Source organism: Palaemon carinicauda, chromosome 6 (genome assembly GCF_036898095.1).
Source record: "Palaemon carinicauda isolate YSFRI2023 chromosome 6, ASM3689809v2, whole genome shotgun sequence".
In the NCBI taxonomy this organism is placed as follows: domain Eukaryota; kingdom Metazoa; phylum Arthropoda; class Malacostraca; order Decapoda; family Palaemonidae; genus Palaemon; species Palaemon carinicauda.
Genome location: NC_090730.1, coordinates 169,718,993 through 169,741,892, shown reverse-complemented (window position 1 = coordinate 169,741,892; position 22,900 = coordinate 169,718,993). Strand labels below are relative to the sequence as shown.

Here is a 22,900-nt window from a genome sequence, read left to right as displayed (position 1 = left end):
ATTTCATTAATTTAGTTATTTTTCATCATAAAAAACATATTCCAACCCATTTTACATGTCAATTGTGATGATATGCAATTTTCGTAATTTTTTTGAAAAAGTACGTTTTTGGGGTAAAAATGGTAAAAAATGTATTAAAAAACAAAAAAATATAGAGTTTAAGAGTCATGAATAGATGGAAAACATTGTTTCCAATATCAAGGGGTACTTAGAAATTAATTTCAACAAACTTCAAAATTTGCAGGCAAATTACGTTTTTCGGGGACAAAAATCCTCCCAGCACTACGCAGCCAAAGGGTTAAGCATATTCTGGGATGAAACGTGGTCTTCCTAAATGTGATAGTTATAGAGCAAATGACACATGCTTAAGCATATTCTTGGATGAAATGTGGTCTTCCCAAATGTGTGTTATAGAGCAAATGACACATGCTTCTAGCTACCGGGAACAAAATACAGAAGAATGTCAATTTACTTTCAGTAAGATTTTTGAGGCATAGGGGTGAACTACCAGCTGAAAAAATAGTATGAACTGAAAAAGATATGGAGAAGACAGTTACAGCAAACAAAAATCCAAGCCTGCGGTGTGTTTCTGTGACAACAAAATTCAGACTGATGCTTAGTATGAAAAACAAAGATTATCTAGCAGACCAAAGTACAAAATGTGCTAAGCGTGCTCGGCGAATGATTTGTCCTACCACAGACAATGTTTGATGAAAGTGCTCAAAACAAGTCAAAACAGGTTTCTTTCAAATGAGAGAAATAATAGCTGGCTTACGACATTGCTCACCATTAGACTGAACAATGAGGGTTAGACAGTAAAACAAGCTACTGAAGATGCAGACAGACTGATTGTTGTTACTTCTATTGAAGAATCTACCATGGCTGAATCAATAACAATTGTAAGAGAAGATGTAGACCTCTTAATCCTCCTTACAGCCTTGGTTGGATCAAGGACAAATATATAATCTTTAAACAAGGCAGAGGAAATACAGAAAGCAAGATGTACACACCAACTCCAAGAAATTTGGATTAGTCATCAAGGACATTCTCTTCCTACGTGCATGTAGCGAGTCGGACACAACTACCAACACTTTTAGACAGGGAAAACAAGTTTATAGGCTTTTGGAAAAACATGAAATATAAGATCTTGTTGCTGTATTTAAAGAACCATCTGCTGAATCTGCAAAGATTACTGAAGAATGAAAGTAGGAAAGAATTTCATTCTTCACTTACATGGACATGGACATAATTAATGCTAACCCCTTCCTGATTTGAGATTTCTGTGCCATGCTCAGTCACTCATTAAAAATAAATTCCCTTTGGCTTCTGTGGTTCCTACAGATGCAACTGCTCGATTTCATTCCTCACGTACATATCACTAAGTGCAAATGTGGTTGGGAAATGACTAAGTCTCCAACAAATTAGGGTTGGGATGCAACTCCAAAAGGATTGGTTCCAGTCACTACAGAACAGCTCCACCAGAACTGCTCACATACTCATTCAAATGTGATAAAGGTTGCATGACTGCCACATGCAGCTGTAGAAAGGCAGGATTAAAATGTTCCGTGATGTGTTTCTTGCAAAGGATTGTCATATTCAAACTCTTGACGGAATTTATGAAGACTCATGGAATAGAATATTCAGAATATTTTAATAGGACGGCCAGCGACCCACTCATTTTTTTTCTCTTATACTTGCTAAGCTACGACCCTAGTTGGAAAAGCAGGATGCTGTAAGACCAAGGGCCCCCTTGGAAAATAGCTCAGTGAAGAAACAAAATGAAGAAATAAACTTTAAGAGAAGTTCAAGAACAATATCAACATTAAAATAAATCTTTCATTTATACACACCCACAAAAAGACAAGATAGAATAGTGCGCGAGTGTACCCTCAAGCAAGAGAACTCTACCACAAAATAGTAGAAGACCACAGTACAGAAGCCTATGAAGACTAGAGAACAATGGTTTGATTTTGGAGTGTCGTCCTCCTACAAGAGCTACTTACCATACTAGAGTATCTTCTACCCTTACCAAAAGGGAGGTGGCCACTGAACAACTAGGGCGCAGTAATTAATCCCTTAAATAAAGAAGAATTGTTTGGTAATCTCAGTGATGTCAGGTGTATGAGGACAGAGGAGATGGTTGAAAGAATAGGCCACACCATTTGGTGTATGTTGGAAATAGAAAAATGAGCTGTAACCAGAGAGAGGGATCCAATGTAATACTGTCTGGCCAATTAAAGGACCCAATAATACACTTAAAAAAAATGTGTACAAACCTTCCTGGAATTAAAGTTCATGGCCACCCCACAAGGGATGAAGGTGTCAGGGAAGTGATAGATACATGCCAAGCTGTTATATTTCTTACAACCGTTCTACAAAAGAACCAAACTGCTTGTCATTACTTTCCTTTGAAGAACAATATAGTTCGCTATACTTCTCATTACAAGAAAACCAATGCTTTCCAGGAAATCAATACTTAAAATTATTATTACTAATAGGCAAGCTACAACCTTAGTTGGAAAAGATGCTATAAGCATAAGTGCGCCAACAGGGAAGCATAGCCCTGTGATAAAAGGAAATAAACGATACGAGAAATAATGATCAATTAAAATAAAATGCTAGAAACAGTATCGTCAAAACGTATTTCATATATAAACTATAAAAAGGCTTATGTCAGCCTCTTCAACATAACACTCTTACTGCAATTTTGAACATTTCAAGTTCTACTGATTCAACTACCTGATTAGGAAAATTATTCCACAACTTGGTCAAAGCTGGAATAAAACTTCTAGAATACTGTGCAGGATAGAGCCTCATGATGGAGAAGGCCTGACTATTAGAATGAACTTCCATGTCTAGTGGTACACAATATTTTTATCTTGGACCTAGTAATAAGTGTTATTTGAGGGGAATGTACATAACGGATAAAACAGATTGATTAGTCGACACTTGTTTATTTACAGTATTTTCTTTTCATATACTAAATGATCTGGGGCGGAAACAGCTGCCTACTCCCAAGGCAGATTTTGCTTACATACTGCGTTATAATAAAAGTTCCACACAGTGACTAGAGCCTCCATCACCTAATTTTTTTCTCCATTAGCAGTTTGGGAGATAGAGTGGTAACATACGCTTTGATAAGCCTTGAATTTCTATTACCAAGTAATTAGGAAAATAAATATACTCGAGCCCTATTTCTAACTTCTTTAACTACTCTTCGGCAGATCTTAGATTCAACTATATGATGATAGCAGAATTAGGGGTTAGCCTTCTAGTGTCAACTTGAGTTAGCCTACTGCCTAGTTTTAATTTCTTTCATATTTAAAAGAATTGTAATACAGTGGTAGTATTCTAACTTTGGGGTGGAGGATAGCTAGGGCTCCACCTTGTGGGACGTTTTAATTTTCATTTATCAATTTTCTATTACAGAGAAGTAAAACAAGTTTTCAGTGCATCTTACCAATATGGTGCAATGCTTACTGCCAAGATCATAAGAGTCAGTTGTGCCTCTTGGAGTAGGGCTTGAGAAATTCAATTCTCTAGTTTATATTTTTCTCCTCTATGTGGGTGGATGATTCTGCTAACATCTCATTACATTTCCCTTGTAAGCAACTGTGAAACCTCATCTGTTCAGCATTGGATTAGGTAATAAACAATGATAGACACTTCAGAACACTGAAAAAAGACTTCTACGCGTGTGTGATCATAACCTATCTCGTCTCAACATATCAGATGTGACTCGTTCAATATGATGTCCATTTTAAGTTAACCAATTGCAACACTTAGGGGTCTGGACCTGAACTATTCATCTCTCTGGACACTCAAAACATCCCCGTATACCAAACTTCCAACCTTATCTAGATTTTTGGGATGGGAGGAGTTCATATACTGTAAGTCCAGTGATGCCCTTTGGCCTCAATACAGCTCCAAGGGTGTTCACTAAGCACTAAACTACAGTGGCAGTCAGTGATCAAGTCTGTACTATGCATATTGATACATAGGTCCTAGAGCAGGGAAGACATTATATCTTTGAAAGCTCTTAGAACCCACACAGCTTTTTCAAGAAATAGGTTTTTTTCTTGTCAAAACACCATTTTGACATGCTCCCAAAAAACATTGCCCAATTATCAATTTTAGATATTGAAGGTAAACAAAGAAATGAGCCCAACAATCATTTTCAATTGCTAGTCACATGCAGAAAATTGTCTAAAGTGTTAAGGAGATAAGATAACTCACAATGTGTATGATAGTGAAGTTAAAAGTTAGAAAAAAATATACCAAAAACTTTCTCATTACATCTTGAAATTGTAATATCTAAATTATGTAAAATTGGGAAGGAGGGTTTCTATAGTGAACTGCTGCCTAAGAGATGGACAACTGCATACATCATACAAAGAAAAGGGGAGAAAGAAATAGGTATACTTTACGATATATCAAACAACAAAAAGCTGCCTAACACTAAAGTATATAAAGATGGATTACAAAAATATGCAATTTGCTTACATTTTGAAAGCCAATGTCCGCAAGTTGTTCACACACGGTTGTATAGTTGGCGGCTATTCCTGTTTTTGCTTGTACTGTCCGCTTTTTTTTTTTTTTGAGTGAAGAATTATAGTCAGCTGCTGAAATAACAATAATTTGTATTATTTCTTAACTATAATTTAAATATTTCCACATTACCCCCCACAATATTTTGGTCCTTCAACCTTGTCTAATTATATTAATTTGCAGCACGCCCTACTCCCTGTAGGGTTTGAATAGGCAACTAGAATTGGAGACAAGTAGAGGTACAAGAAGAGGATAGGCATGATGAAGTTGTCAAAAGAAAATTTACTCAAGATCTGTTTTGTTGTTGTAACTTCTTCCAATTTTGGAGCAAATGAAACTACATTATTCTTATCATTGACCGATGAAGTCCCATCCGTGTAATTGTTTTTATCATATGTTGACACAGTTTCCATGGATAGTGGTTCACATACTTACCCCCAGAAACAGGTGAACATAAAGTGGCAAAGAAAAGTTTTCAGCAGCAGCCCAGGCTTAGTGTAGCAGTAATGTTGTTTGTTGAGATAGTTGGACCAACCAGGCAATGGACACGGTGGCGTATATTAAGTCTTTCTTTAATAAGCTTGTGACAGGAGTACTTGTTTGCTTTCCACGCGCAAGTAAGGCCTCAGGTCGGGGACGCATTTACTAAAGACGCTCTTCAACCTTGTATCGTACAGGATCAGTTTAGACGACATGAATAGAGAACACCTGTAAAAAAGATATGTGGATTAGGACACTTCCATTACGTTGTCTGCTTCAACAATGATTAATATACAGGTAGTTATCAACTTACGACAGAGATAAGGACCGAGAGATGCGTCTCAAGTCAATTTCGTCATATGTCGAACTGAAAAAGCGAAGTTTCTGTAGATTTATTATGATGCGTTATGTTTCGGCAATCATCTCTTATATTCTATCAATATTTTCTTACTATCATTATTCCATTTTCTTGTTTCATATGATATATGCATTATTAATTCATTTGTTTTATTTTCAATTTTGAAAGCATTTTACCAATGAAGAAGTACTTAAAATTTTATTTACCTTTGGTTATGATCAGGTAATCTAAAAGTGCTGCTCCCTACCCTATCAAAATATGGCGTATATATGTATGTATGACATTTCTTTTTTCTTAATTTCTTAACTTATTAGAAATATCTTCATGATGAATATTGTGTCAATATGTTACAGGAAATCAGTTTCCATACAGTTCGTCTAATAGGGTATAATGCGAAATCTTTGTAGTTCTTTCGCTGTCTGTGTGCTCGCTCTCGCAACCGTATACGGGTAGTTCATTTTTAAAGCTTCACACAGTATTCAATTTTCATTTCAATATTAAGCCCTCATATTTCATTAGACATTAGTGTTTAATTATGGTTTATTAAAGCACATTTATATTCTATTTTCCAATTTCTTGATCATATCAATAATCAACACTTACTTTCGGTTGGCATCAGCTGATCTCAAGGTCACGCTGCCGTATTACAATAATGTGCACATATGTACGAATAACACCAATTTATATAATTTCTTGCCATTCGAAATCTCTTCATAATGAATATTACAACAAAAACAATGTTATAAGGTAACATTTTCCATATACTTTAGTTTGTTTATAGACATTATTAGTTATAAAAGGAATACGCACCTATCCCCTGCTTCTGAAAGAAATCTAAAAATGCCACTTGTATGGTAGGACACATCATTTCCAAGAATCTTGGCAAGGATGAACCTGCCACCCTCACCTCGAGCCTCAAACAAATATCTATTCCGCAAGTTGTTATAATTGGGGCATTCGGTCAACAAATGCCTTACTGTTAGAGGTACTAAACAGTTGTCACAATACGGTTAGTGTTGGCCCTTCAGCAGAAACTCATGCGTCAACCGAGTGGGACCAATACGGAGACGACAAAGAGACGTCTCCCATTTTCGGGGCATCATATTATACCTCCAAGGAGATATGTCATTTGTTACTTCCCTCATTTTATTGCCATCTTGACTATCCCATTGCTGTTGCCATTTATTGAAAACCAATTTCTTGATGTCAGGTAAGAAATCATTACAGGGAATGGGATACCTTCTTGGCAGCAACTCGGATGCAGCCTCCTTAGCCAGTGAATCTGCCTTCTCATTCCCGGACATACCTACATGTGCTGGAACCCAACAAAATTGAACTGTTATACCTCTCCGTCAAATAAGGAAGAGCCATTCTAAAATCTTTAAAACTAGAGGGTTATTAGAATTAAAAACTTCCATAGCTTGAAGGACACTCCTTGCATCACTAAAAATTGTAAAATTACCCTCCTTCTCCAACGCTATTTTCTCAATAGCGGTTAATAAGCCATACAGTTCGGCAGTAAATATGGAAGCGGTCAGAGGAAGTGCACCTCTACAATTGAAACCATTATTATGTACTCCAAATCCAACGCCAGCATCAGATTTGGAGCCATCAGTATAGATAAAAGTTGATCCTCTATGTTCTTTAACATGTTCATTAAAAAGAGACCTGGCTTCTAGGTCTGACATATTCTTCTTATCTCCAATAAAATATTTACAAAAAGATATCTCTGGTAACTTCCATGGAGGCGTTGATGATACCTTGAATGGAAGTACCTTATTTCTAATTATATCCAGACTATTTAATAATCGTTTCACCCGAAAGCCATAAGGTTGAGGAGATTTTGGGTGCAACTTAAAGTATGATGCGTGTCTTACAAGGCTAGAGAGTTAGGGAGTCTTTGCAATCTAAACCAATACCGAAGAATGGAAGACATTCGGTAAAGGTCTAGAGGTAACTCTCCAGCATCAACAAGGAGACTTGGGATAGGCGAGGTTTTAAAAGCTCCAGTAGACAATCTAATACCTGCATGATGTATCGAGTCTAATATTTTTAACCGGCTTGGGGTGGCTGAAGAATATACCTCACAACCATAACTAATTTTGGAAAAAATCAAGGCCTTGTATAATTTTAAAATAGTATTGCGGTCTGCCCCCCATGATGTATGGGACAATACTTTTAAGATATTCAGAGCTTCAACACATTTAGCTTTTAGCACTTTTAGGTGAGAAACCCACGTAAGTCTACAGTCAAATATCAAATCTAAAAATTTGGTTTCCGATACACATGGTATCCGTTGACCTTCAATGTATATATCCGGGTCTGGATGTACTCCCCGGATACGACAAAAATGGACAATGGTAGTTTTACTTGTCGAGAACTTAAATCCATTCATGTCAGCCCACTGGATAATTTTATCAATAGAGTTGGATTTTTCTCTCAACCATTGCCATTCTAGTGCCAACAAATGATATTGAGAGATCATCCACAAATAATGTTGAGAGAACATCCTGGGGAATGGCTGAGGATATCCCATTAATTGCTAGTGCAAAAAGGGTTACACTCAGCACACTACCCTGAGGAACTCCTTCTTCCTGGCACTTACTCTCTGAGAGAGTTTCCCCCACTCTCACTTGAAAAACTCTACGTGAAAGAAATGCCAGAATAAATAGTGGCAGCTCTCCTCTCAATCCCAATACATGAATGTACTAACGATATTTTGTCTTTGTTAGGTCAGAATAAATATTTTACCAGTTTGGACTTACTAAAAGGCTTTCACCCAATATCATTAGAAGAAGATAGTATCCCATACACAGCCTTCAGCACAGCCAGGGGACATTATGAATTTTTACGGATGCCTTTTGGTTTACGTTGTGCTCCTATAACATTTACAAGAATGATTAACATAGTGTTTGGAGACTTGTTAGGGGATATATTGCATGCCTATATGGATGATCTTGTAATCTTTTCCAACACCTTAGAAGAACATCTACGTAAGTTAGAACTAGTACTACAGAGATTAAGACAACATAACTTAAGGGTAAAGATTAGTAAGTGTGAATTTTTCAAAACAGAATTAATATATTTGGGTTTCATGGTGTCAAGCCAAGGTCTTAAAGTAGTCCATGATAAGGTGTCGGCTATACGTAATTTTCCCATACCTACTAATGTCAAGGGAATACAGCAATTTCTGGGTTGCAGTGGATATTACAGGGGTTTTATACGCAACTATTCAATAATAGCCGCTCCTTTAACTGATCTTATGAAGAAGGGCGTAGATTTCATATGGTCTGAGCAACATCAACCAGCGTTTAATACCTTGAAAGATGAACTGTGTAGTTCTCCTATCTTAAAATTTCCTGACTTCAGTAGGGAATTCTTCATTGCAACAGACGCCTCAGACATAGGAGTAGGAGGGGTATTGCTTCAGCAATATGATAAACAATTTTTCCCGATAGCTTTCTATTCTCGAAAACTGAGAACTTCCGAAAGTAAGTATGCAGTAATAGACAAGGAAGGGCTAGCTATTATTAATTCACTAGTGCATTTTAAGTTCATAATTTACGGTTATCCCGTTAAGGTTCTTACTGACCATAAACCACTAACAGAGTTCTTTAAAGGCTTCAACCACAGCCCTAAACGAACTCGGTGGCATTTGACCATTCAAGATTTTGGCGCAAGAATCGGGTATTTACCTGGGAAAGCAAATATCATTGCAAATGCATTATCACGCAACCCCGTGTCATCTTGTACGGAGCCTTTAGCTGAATTAATAGATATATCAACATCCATGCCTATTGTTAAAACGATATCTGAACAAGAAGATTTAGGCTGGAGCGCTGAATTGTTACAGACTGGGCAAAGAAAAGATCAGAAAATAGAAACAATTATAAATGCTTTGAAAGGCAATCATAAGAAAAAGGGATATATAAAGTATAAGCAGCAGAATTATATAATCAAAGATAATATTCTGTGTAGGACTGAGACAAGGAAAACCCGCAATATACCACATGTAACTAACGACCAGGTAGAGTACCAATCTCACTTATTTCCACTGTCCTGAATTGGTTGCATTCAAATCCATTACATAGACACCCGGGGTTCTCATTAATGTCAGAGAAAGCCAAATCATTGTTTTATTGGCATACGATGCTTACAGATATAAAAAGACACATAGCTAATTGTCGCACGTCAGGAAAACAAAGGGCATACGAAAACACCTGTCAGCCTAGGGGCTTATCCCGTGCCCAATCAACCCTTTGAAAGAATACATTTAGATTTGTTAACAGGATTTTACGAGTCAGACAGAGGAAATAAGCACCTCTTAGTAATTATAGATGCTTTAACTCTATATACAGAACTAATAGCGCTTAAAACTAAAACTGCGATTGAATGCGCTAGGAAGTTTTACGAGTGTTACATTTGTAAACATGGAATTCCACACATGATAATCTCAGACTCGGGTGGTGAATTTAATAATCACTTTCTTACCTCATTGTGTGAATTCCTTAGCATAAAGAAAATAAATACCATGATATATCACCCAGAGTCGAATGGGCTAGTGGAAAGAGCAAATAGGAAGATTTTAAATATATTAAGAGTAACACTAGGGGGATCAGACCTCAACTGGGATATTGCAATACCGGCGGCACTGAGTACTCTGAATCATTCATATCATATATCAATTAAAATGTCACCGCATGAAGCATTGTATAGTACCCCAGTTAGAACGCCTTTCCATGTATTAACGCCTACAACTAATCTATCAAATCCTTTAAAAGAATGTATAAATGCAAGTACAAGTCGATATGATATCCTTCGAAAGAATTTAAAGAATCACAAATCATAATGAAAAGGAATCATGATAAAATAGCGAAGCCAACTAAAACATATACCGTGGGTGATAACGTTTATATACAAATCAATGTGCGTAAAGGACTCGATTATAAACTAACACCTAAGTTTGAAGGCCCATTTAACATTTTGGAAACATTAACGGCCAATAGGTTTAGAGTTCAAAACGTATCCCAACCCACGGATGAGGGAATAGTACCATTGGCTCACATAAAAAAAAAAAAAAAAAAAAAAAAAAAAAAAAAAAAAAAAGAGTTCAAAACGTATCCCAACCCACGGATGAGGGAATAGTACCATTGGCTCACATAAAAAAAAAAAAAAAAAAAAAAAAAAAAAAAAAAAAAAAAAAAAAAAAAAAGAGGGAAAAATTTTTTATTTTATGTGATTAAAAGTTTTCTTCTTAATACAGGAGTAATTACATATATTTTTCTCGTTACAGGTTTCCAAGATGAATTTTTTGTTGTTGGGAGTGATATTGTTCGCTCACAGACATTTTTCTCGTGTAGGATGAGCTCTAAAACTAAAAGTATAGATTTTAAATATGGCACTATAGTTGAAAGACAAGAAGACGTTTTTGTTACATCGAGCAACGTAGTTGTAGAAGTGAATATGCAAGCAATTTTTCTTCAAGAGAATGATGTCACTAGCTTAAGAACCGCCATTTCAAGGTTTTCTGCCTCATTGGATGAGTTGCATAGAAGACATTTTCATTTGACTACAGAGAGTTTGCTTGGATCAACATTAAAAGTTGCAGAGATGCCATCTGATGACTTGAAAAATAAGACTTACGAGACAGGATCTTTGGCTTATGACCTTTTGATGTGGACTGTAGGACAAGAACATAAAGAAAGACGAAATCCGTTTATTTATGCTGCATTAAACATCTTTGGGTCTATTGCAAGTTTAAGTTTAGGAATTTCCAATCGTCTTAAGATTAGTAATCAAAATAAGAAAATTGAGTTCTTGACTCATGAAGATGAATTGATTATGTCAGAACTAAAGAATCAGTTAGCTTCAATCAATCAAATTATGGATTTAGTAAATGAACATTCAAATAATATAATTCAGATTATGGAAATACAGGATTTGTTGGCAACGTTAACGTATTATGATTCAAAGATAGATCAGATACATAACAGAATTGCACATTTCATTGAGAAATCCAAGGATTATGTAGAAGCTATCACGTTAGCAACTAAAGGTGTACTGTCGCCCCATTTGTTGCCTATAAATTACTTAAAGTTAATTCTGGAGAACGGAAGGGATAAACTAGGCTATGTTCCTTTGTTAGGCGAACGTAGGTTAGAATTTTATTACAGCCTAATTACAGTAAGCGTTGATAATAACAAGATTAGGATTACAATTCCTTTTGATTCTTCTGATGCCTGGCAATCTTACAGGATATCACCATTTCCGACTTTCATGACGAATCACTCAAATCCAGTAATATCCAGTTTGACAGGACACGTATTGATTTCCCCAGACAAGGAAACATATACGGTCATTAAAGACTTAAATCAATTAACTCAATGTTCAGACGCAATGGATAGAAAAATATGTACAGCTGACTCATTTGAATTCCATAAAAATTAATGGATTCATGCGAGTTAGGTATAGTGCTAGAAGGTGCTCTCTCCCATACAAGTGAAAATTGTCTGGATAAGCTTTATCCCTTTGACAATAATGAATTCAATTGCAGACTGAACAATGGCTCGTGGATACGATACGACAAGGACGGCTTCAATGTATCATGCCCTGACGGATCCACGTCATTCGCCCACATCTTTGTTGCAGCAGATGGTTGTATCGGGACTTCCCCTAATTCCATGGTGACTGGTCTAAGGACACTCATCAGAGAACAAGCCTACTTCGCGAACTTCACGTGGACATCTACAATGCCAGCACTACCTCTCCCGTACAATCAACAGGTTGCCAAGCGGTTGATGAAATTGACCGAGATGGACCACCTGTCACCGACTTATAAGGAAATTCTTCACCCCATACTACTAGCAGGATTAGGCATCACGGTGATGATATTTATCGCCGTGAACATCCTTGTTTGGCGTAGGTTATGGTACAGCAGGAAGCTAAAACAGAACGTTTCGCCATGTCCAGACAAAACTCCTTATTTAATTCAGTTTAAAGCCGTTTCAAGTGGCCACCTCATTCGCTAAAGGAGTAAAATGTTTGGAAATCGAGTTTGTAAGAAAAGCTGTTAGTACGCTAGTAATATGTAATTGAGGAAATTTTTGAACTTTGCATTGTTAAAAATACATTAAAAAAAAAAAACATTTAAAAAAATATAAATCATTTTTTCTCTCGGCATCTAATAAAATATATAAGCCGGAATGTTAAAAGAAAAGAAAAAAAAATTAAATTAACAGAATCTATGGGCATCTAATAAAATATATCAGCCCTATATATAAACATATATATATATATGTACGAAACCGTGGTACGTGTACGTACCAGGAATTCGTGTTTGTGCACTAAAATTGAATCTTTACCAAGGTAACAAATATTTCTATTAGTTACCGTATTGTGTTAATCTATGTTTCTGACAAAGGTAACAATTATTCTTTAACAAGTTACCGAATCATATGTATATCAATATTTTTTTTTGGTACCCTATAATCATTTGCTAGCAATGTACCATATATATGATCTGTATTTATCATGCATTTTTTTTCTTTGCTTTGTTAATATCTTTTCATATGCATTATCATTTTTTGATGTGCCTATTTGGACATTCGTCCTCATTTGCTTAAGGCTAAAGTTAAACAAAGAATAATACATATGTCCAGTCACACCTAGTAAACATGTTTTGGCTTGTTGTTAAATTTTTTTTGAAAAAATTGAGATAGCTGGCCGAGCTAATGAAATAAATGAAATAGTTTGTTATTACATGTTTAAAACACATGACGTAATATGTCATTGTGGTTGAAGATGCTAGCGTGAGATTTGCTGTAGTCATATAAAATCATAAACAGGATGCACTATGCAGCCTCGGCAATGTAACATTTTTCTGAAACGTCAACACCAATGCATCAGTGTGTGAAAGATTGTGTCGTCACCGGATGCAGGTGTCTTCCGAGAAAGAATGTAACAGTTTCCATATTGTGTTTAAATGCTACGACAACTAAGCATACGATATCTGTGATATCGCTAATTTAAGCAGTTCATATCTACAGTATACTTCACCTGAATTGGTCATCCGACCAAACCAGCTCCACTCCTATGATGGAGATGTTTAACTCTGTTGTTTTTAGAGAATAAATACTTTTTAAAGCTAATAAGATGAACTTCATTATCAAGACTTAACATCTTAAACAACACATACTCAATGTAGCACACTAATACATTGAACAGTTATACCTCTCAGCCCAATACTAAAAGGCCACTCTAAAATCTTTAAAATTAAGGGTTACTGAAATTAAAAACTCCTAAAACATGTAAAATTGCCCCCCCCCCCCCCTTTAAATGTTTCTTTTTCAGTAGTGGTTAGTATGACATATCAGCAGTAAATATATAGGATACTAGTTCACCTATAATTAAAAATACAACTATATACTTCAATTCTAATGCCAGCATCAATTTGGAGCCATCAGTATATACTGTATAAGTCAATTCCCTATGTTCTTCAACATGTTCCATAAAGAGACCTGGCTTCAAAATCAGTCATATTTTTTTTCATCCTAAAAAAAAATATTGAGTTACCTCCAGCTATTTCTATGGAGGGGTTGGTGACATCCTAAATAGAACTTTCTTGCTATACCAAGACTGTTTATAACTTGTTTTAAACAAAAACCACAGGTTTTAAGAGATTCTGTGTGCAACTAAAAAAGATGAATGCCTCACTAGGTTTGCAGTTTGAAATGCAAGTCTTTGCAACCTAAACCAATACCGAAGACTAGAAGACATTTAATAAAGATCTGAAGGTAATTTCTCCAGTGTCAATAAGGAGGGTCGGAATAGGCAAAGTTCTAAAGGTTCATATGGCCAATCTGATATTAGTATGTTATATAGAATATAAAATCTTCAATCAGCTTGGGGTGGATGAGGAGTATCACTCGCAGTTAATTTTCTATATATATATATATATATATATATATATATATATATATATATATATATATATATATATATATATAAAAATTAAGACTTCTATAACTGTGTTTGAAGTCTGCCCTCCATAATGTATGGGAGAAAACTATTAAAAAGATTCAGAGCCTCATGACATTTTACTTTTAAGGCTTTCAAGTGAGAAATCCATGTCAACCTGCAACCAAATAATAATCCTAAAACTCGACCTTCACTTGCACAGGGGATCCGGTAACCTTTGATGTACATATCCCTAAGACAAAAATGGACAACAGTTCAACTTGAATCCATTCATATCAGCGCAGCGAATTATTTTAGCAATGGAGTTGTAGTTTTATCTCAACTACTGCCAGTCTAGTTGTGGAAATATGGAGATCATCATCTCTTGTGAAGAATATCTTGAGGAATGATAGCGGATATCTCATTAACGGCCAACACAAATACGGTTACACTCCAGCACATTACCCAGGGGAACACCTTCCAGACCTTCCCTCCCTGACAGTTTCAATTACTCTACCTTGAAAAAAATCTGTGAAACACTTGAAAGAAAAATGACAGATCTCCTCTCAATCCCAAATTATTAATATTAATGATTTTAAGTACAGTATACCATATCTCCATGCAGTATCATACATTTCAAGGTAAAAAAAGAAATAAAAAAATGAAAATAAATACATGGTGCTGTTTGGAGGCCATGGCTTCACAAAGAGGATTCCAGTTGTACCAACATCAGTATAGTTATTTTTTTTTCTGAATCCAGACTGGATAGGTGATAAAATACTTTTCTTCTCCAGGTACCACACCAACCTTGCATTGACCATCTTCTCCATGATCTAACAAAGACATCAATACAATAGGTCAATAGTTTCCTGCTAAAAACTTTTCCTCAACAGACTTTAAAAATTCTAAAATAAAGGCTAGCTCTCAAATACTTGGATAACTGCAATTATGCCATATTTTGTTAATACAGTGGAACTTCTACAAACAATTGCCATTACATACGATTCTAATCAAATTTTTGTCTCGACACCCGAAGTCATGCTCCAACATCCGACGTAGATCATACGCGTGGAATTTGCTCGAAGCGTCTATCGTAGTTTCTTGTTTACACCAGTAGACAGCAGCACATCGGAGGGACACTGTTGAGCGTCGCGTTGGTCAGTTCTCTGTTCTCGTGCGCATCGTGTGGTTGACCTCTGTTCGATCCATTATTAACCCTTTTACCCCCAGGCTTTTTGGAAATTTCCAACCCTTAACCCCCAAGGGGTTACTTTTTTCCCAGCACATTTTGGTGTATATTTCTTTTAAATTGCTCTAACAGCCTTAATTTTTGTCATAGAGAGGTAAGGTTGGTCTCATTCTCTTGGAAACTGTCTGAATTTTCTCAAAAAATTATCAAAAATATGAAAAAAATAATTTTTATAGCATTTTTTTTGTAAGGACGTACCGGTACGTCCATGGGGGTAAAGGGATGGCTTTTGTGAAACGTACCAGTACATCCTTTGGGGGTAAAAGGGTTAAGTGCTTATTATCTTCCTTTTCTTACATTTCCTTCTTGATTTTACGTAAAATCATGGGTCCTAAGAAGCTTAGTTTCAATACAGGTAGTAGTAGTAGTAGCAGTAGCAGTAGTAGTAGTAGTAGTAGTAGTAGTGAGAAAAGGAAGTCAATGCTTTCATTAGAACCAAGGCAAGAAATTATAGAAAAACATGAGCGGTGTGCGTGCGAGTGATCTGGCTATGGCCGGAATATGTCTACGATCTCGACAATCATCAAGCAGAAGGCAGCCATTAAAGATGTCAAACCATCGAAGGGGATCACCATAATTTCTAAACGTCATAGCCCTACCGTGGAAGAGATGGAACGCCTTCTGTTGATATGGTGAAAGGACAAAGATTGTTGGCGATACGATCACTGAAACGATCATTTGCGAGAAGGTCAGCGCTATCTATTGTGACTTGAAGGCAGCGGGCTTTGAGGGTGACATGGGGAGAGTTCAACCTATCCTACAACGGAGGAATTCAAGGCGTCCCGTGGTTGGTTCGAGAAATTTAAGAGACGGACCGGGATTCAATCAGTTGTACAGCACGAAGAGCCTTCAAGTTCGGATTCCAAGGCTGCTAATGATTTTGTTAAGTTCGAAAAGATTGCGGAGGATGAAGGCTAAGTAGAGCAACACGTTTTCAATTGTAATGAAACCGGTCTGTTTGGAAAAAGATGGATAGTCGAACAGACATCACCGCCAAAGATAAGAATATGCCTGGACATAAGCCTATGAAGGATCAGTTGACTCTTACCTTATATGCCAACGACTGCAAAATAAAGCAGTTATTGGTTTATCATTCCGAAAACCCTAGGGCATTCAAGGCACAAAGTCAATAAGGACATGCTGCATGTTTTCTGGCGTGCTAATTCTAAGGCTTGGATTACTAGCAATTTCTTTGTTGAATGCGTAAACCAAGTTTACGGCCCTGCTGTCAAGAAGTACCTTCAGGAGAGGAATATACCCTGCTGTCAAGAAGTACCTTCAGGAGAGGAATATACCCTGCTGTCAAGAAGTACCTTCAGGAGAGGAATATGCCCTGCTGTCAAGAAGTACCTTCAGGAGAGGAATTTGCCTTCAGCGTGCTTGCTTTGCTTGGATAATGCTCCCGCTCACTCCCCAGGACTCGAAGATGATGATATCGACCAGTTCAAGTTCATCAGAGTGGTGATCTTCCACCGAACACCACCCCTATCCTCCAGCCCATGGACCAGCAAGTCATCTCTAATTTTAAGAAGCTCTAAACCAAGCACTTATATAAGCAGTGCTTTAATGTCACACAAAGCGCCAACTTAACTTTGCGTGAATTTTGGAGGAGCCATTTCAATATCGTGCACTGCTTGAAGATCATAGATCAGGCTTGGGAGGGAGTGACTCGACACACTGAATTCAGCTTGGAAGAAGCTTTGGCCTGATGCTGTTTCTCCCAGAGATTTTTAAGGTTTTGGCCCAGAGCCTGAACCGTGCTTGCCGTAGAGGAGGACGGAGAAGAGATTGTAACCCTTGGCAAGTCCATGGGTCTCGAGGTCGATGAAGATGACATCACTGAACTCGTCGAGGAGCATCATGAAAAGCTCACCACCGAGGAACTCAAGGAGCTGCATGCCATGCAGCATGATGAGTTCCAAGCGCAGTTGAGTGAATCGGAGGATATCGAGGAGGTAGAGCACATCTTAAGTTTGGCTGAAATAAAGGTGTTAGCATATCAACACATTGTTGATTTCATTGATGAGTATCACCCACAGAAACTTCAGGTTTACTGTGTAGTTTCGCAATTCAATGATGTTTGTTCAACCCATTTCAGAAAAATTCTCAAAAGCCGTACCAAGCAACTTTCTCTCGATAGTTTCTTTAAAAAATCTACGAAGCGGTCTAGTGATCATGTTGAAGAGAAAGAAAGTGAAGCAAAGAAAACTAAGATTGAATTGAGTGTGCGATGAAAATTGAAAATCAAAAAGCAAAAATTTAAAACAAATATAGAAATCTAAAAAAAAAATAAAGCTAAGTTAGGTTAAAGTTCACGAAGTGTAAGTTAGATTAAGTTACGGTAGGTTATCACAGTCACCATCTCTACCTCCTCGCCGACCGTCCGTCTCCTCCTGTGTAGCAATTCATATACCTGCGTTGGCTTGTCTCTAAGGTAAAGTGCCAAATTCCTTTTTTATTCGTTATTTCTTTATAATTCTTTTTTACAACTTTATGTAATTCAATTGCATTATTGTTATGTGTAGTAATCTATGAAGGAGTTATCATAGGTTTTTGGGCTGGGGAACTAATTACTGTATGCAAATTACAGTGTATTCTTATGGGAATATTTGCCGCAACATGATTGTTTTTACATACGAAGCAGTTCCCGCAACAAATTAAGATCGTATGTAGAGGTTCCACTGTAATGCTTAAAATGAATAACCAAATATTAACAAGTACATTTTAATCATTGCATAAAGATTTGCGTCAAGTCCAGGGGTTGTATCATTGCAGGAATAATGAGCCTCCCATTCGTGGGATTTATGAAAACGAGCAAGGCATTAGTTGACCATCGTTGGTAACCCCTGGCCCCCTGTACAACTACACTTCATCCAATGATAAATGGCAAGGTTCTAATTAAGACAGAAGGGGTAGCAACTTGCAAAGACATGATAAAAAGCAGGATGTCCATTGATTTACAAACGTTACAACAAATATGACTGAAATGAAACAAGATTTCGAGAAGTTAGTTTACAGGCTACCAAAGAAATAACCTTTTCAACAAGTACAGGATAGATAGAAAAGTTTAGGAAGTGCAATAACGGAGATTCTGAATCTGTGGATGAAGCAGCAGTACTAACATCATAGAAAATTTGCAAAAATTAACAAGGGCAAAGGTCATCTTAAGCAAATTTTTAACTGTAATGAGATGGGTCTTTATTAGGAAGGAAAAAAAAAAAAATAACAAGCGTCAAATAAGCACCAGAGTTCAAGGCAAGAAAGGAATAGCTGACCTTGGTTCTTTGTGGTAACATGCTAGGTCATAGAGGACAAGGTGTTGTCTGTTAACAAGGTTCACGTCTTGAATGAAAACAGATGCAATTCCCATTTCCTATTAACACAATGACAAGGTCAGGGCCACTGCTATTCTCTTGAAGCAATGATTCATGATACCTCGATCCTTAAGTGAAAGCATACCTTGATTGGGAAGGGTTACCAATGTTTTTTGACACACACATGGTGAAAACCCAGAGCATAAGTGTTGAATTTCTGCCACACACACTACCATGACCTTACAATCTCTTGGCAAGGGTAGTATAAAGTGCACTTGCACTACTGTATAGAACTTGCTATAGATTCTATTTTCTATGCTATTTTACACCTACATCTTACATTATTGCGGACTCAAATTCAGTGCACAGTAGGCCTAATGTGTGTGATTAATTTGTAAACAGCCCCCGCCAGCAAAATGACAAAAACTGGTAGCAGCCTGAAGGAAAAGTGGAGGGGGGGGAGAGGAATACAAGTGGCATCTCGACCCTACAGCCAAAATCACCAAGAATTACAGGCTTTATGATGTAATTTCATTTTGTTGTCTTTTACTTTATAGCAAAATTAACCTTCAGTAACTTGTGGCATAAATCATTCCTTTTTTAATATTCTAAGAAATAACCATTTCTTTTCAATATATTTCACTAACCAGTTAGAAAAACTACATACAATAGGCCCCCGCCATACGACATTAATCCGTTCGAGTTGGTATCGTATGGTTAAAATGTCGTATGGCGGGCAATAAAATAGCTAATGCGTGCAGAACCCCAGGTAAAAACATTGTAAATTAGTAGGTAACAAAATAGTATAGTGAGCACTGTACTACAGTATACTTATATATAATATACATGTACTGTACAGTATATAATTAAATAACATTACATGATAATTAAAATTATATACTGTACTGTAAAGGAAAAAATTAATTTTTTTTTTACCTTTGGAGTGACGTGACTTGAGCTGGTAGTGGGTGGAGGCAGAGGGGGGAGGAGACGGTAGATATAAAAACGTATCAATGCTAATTATGTTATGTACACTTAATAAATTTATTCTTACTATTAAACACTTAATATTAAAAAAGCTTTTTTTTTATTATTATTTTTGTCTTGAATTTTTTTTTTAAAGTTTTTTTTTTTTAGATTTTGAATTTTTTTTTTTTTTTTTTAGCTTTTAAAATAGAATCACTATTATCATCTTTGCTTTCTGACACTTCTCTTTTGGAGAAATATCTATCCAAAGAAGCCTGTTTCTGATGATTCCTCAACATATTTCTAAAATGACTCACACTTGTCATTAACTCTCTCCATAAGACGACCTGTGTGAAGTTTTTCTGGGTGTTTTTTTTTTTTTTCAATGAAACTCGTAAGGTTTTCATACCAACCGATAGCTTCCCTTATTTCTGCCGATGTCGTTTCTTCAGTCTACCCCCGTCCTCGCCACCACTAGAGCTGTGCTCTTCTTGAATGATGGTCAACTGCATTGCCTCCAACTCTTTCAAGTCTTCAGTCGCAAGCTCCTCCCTGTGCTCCTCGATAAGGTTATGGAAGTCAGCCTCATAGACAACAAGCCCCATGGACCTCCCAATTGAAATTATTTCCTCAACATCACCCTCAGGGGCAGGATCATCAACTACCTCTTCTTCGGTTGAGGGATAGAAACCTTCTTAGTCTCGTTCTGCCACTACAGCTGGCCACAGTTTCTTCCATGAGGAGTCCAAGGTGCACCGTGAAACCTCATTCCAAGCTGTGTCGATCATCTTCAGGCATTGAACGATGTCAAAATGCCCCCCCCCCCCCAAAATAAGATAAAATAGTGCCTCAAGCAAGAGAACTCTACCCCAAGACAGTGGTATCGAGGCTATGGCACTGACCAAAACTAGGGAACAAGGGTTTGAATTTGGAGTGTCCTCCTCCTATAAGAGCTGCTTACCATAGCTAAAGTCTCTCTTCTACCCTTACCAAGAGGAAAGTGGCCACTGAACAATTACAGTGCAATAGTTAACCCCTTGAAGGAAGAACAGTTTGGTAATCTGTGTCAGGTGTACGAGGACAGAGGAGAATACGGAAAGAATAAGCCATATTATTCGGTGTATGTGTAGGCATAGGGAAAATGAAATGTAACCAGAGAGAGGGATCCAATGCAGTACTGTCTGGTCAGTCAAAAGACCCAATGACACTAGCGGTAATATCTCTACAGGTGGCTGGTGCCCTGGCTAACCTTCTACCTATTAGGCGAGTTTAAATCGTTTCTTGACTTCATTAGGCGGTAAAAGTTTAGTTTCTTGTCAACTTTATTTCATGTCTTGGCCTATTACCATTTTCCTCTCATTAGGCAACAGCACTGTATCAGCCAGCAGACATTAAATCCTTATATAGATTGACCAGTTGTGAATGAATTCACAAGGAGTTCATTTAGTTAGGTTAGTTTTTGACATTAATGAATGAAGGAATGATCGGGCGACTTAGGTCTCTTCCTTCCATTAATTCAATGCAACCATCATTCTAAGAAAATTTTAATGCATCCACTATTACTTAAGCCTCAATGATGCCATGTCAAAAATACTGTAATGAGCAAACTTCAATCGGTTCTAGCAATTGTTCCTAGATTATCTAATTGCCAAACTGTTGGTATCAAATATATGTAAAAGCTTATTTTCACCATCACATAGAAAAGTGTCAATTACTTTTTGAAATTGAGTTGATTTGAAGTTTTCTGGCATCCCGAAATCAAAGGTCATTGACGCCGAAGGGGGTTGCCTTTTCACAGGTACTGACGGAACTAGATTAACAACATGAGCGTCGATGAGAAGAGGACTCCGAAAGGCGCCAGAGTCAATGAAGAGATGTCTTTGGCGTGACACGAGGTAACAATGGAAGCTTTGAAGATCTGCTCATCTTCAACAAGGTTTCTACTGTAGAGACTTGAGTATTCAGAAACTCCTGTCCTAAGTCCGATTTGAAAGTACCACATCAAACCTGAGTCTGGGGCTTTGAGACTGGAAAAATTGCGTCGACAGCGCACTATGCGTTAGCAGTCTGCACTAGGGGAGGCTCATCCAAAATCCTCAAATAACAGATGAGGCTCAATCTTAATAAAGTGCAAGGCTTCAGAGCTAGATACCAGGGGGCTGAAGATGGGGTACATCAACAGTGCTCGTACTCGTGCGCAAAATGAGGCTCTCCCGAGTCAACAGATGTCGAGATTTGGTAGTTCCATTCCAACTGCTGTCGAGTTCTTAACTCTTCCTTGAATGTCCTTCCTTTCCCTTGAGTAATTTCTATTGTATTATTATTACTTGCTAAGCTTCTAACATAGTTGGAAAAGCAGGATGCTATAACCCAAGGGGCTCCAACAGGGAAAATAGCCCAGTCACGGAAGGAAACGAAGGAAGTAAAATATTTTAAGAACAGTAACATTAAAATAAATATTTCTTTATTGCATATAAAACTTTAAAATAAAACCAGCAGAAAAAAAAATAAGATAAAAGTGTGCTTGAGTGTACTCTTAAGCAAGAGAACTCTAACCCAATACAGTGGAAGACCATAGTACAAAGCTATGGGACTACCTAAGACTATAGAACAATAGTTTGATTTTGGAGTGTCCTTCTCCTAGAAAAGATTCTTACCATAGCTAGAAGTTTCTCTTCTAACCTTACCAAGAGGAAAGTGGCCATTGAACAATTAGTGCAGTAGTTAACCCCTCAGGTGAAGAATTGTTTGGAAATCTCAGTGTTGTCAGGTGTATGAGGACAGAGGAGAACATGTAAATAATAGGCCAGACTATTCAGTGTGTGTGTAGGCAAAGGGAAATAACCATAACCAAAGAGAAGGATCCAATGTACTGTAATACTGTCTGGCCAGTCAGGAATCCACAATTCTCTAGTGGTAGTATCTCAACAGGAGAGGGAGTTGGAGAAGGAGCGGGAGGAATCGAGCTCACTCCCGTTATAAGAATGTTCACCTCTAGCACCTTAGAGTGATGTAGAGGAATTAAACTCT

At 37.1% G+C, this 22,900-nt stretch overlaps 1 long non-coding RNA gene across 3 annotated transcripts in view; it reads right to left on the bottom strand.

Moving 5' to 3' along the window:
* LOC137642825 (uncharacterized) overlaps window positions 1–22,900 on the bottom strand; it is a 206,897-nt gene that overhangs the window by 149,565 nt on the left and 34,432 nt on the right. The window lies entirely within an intron of this gene.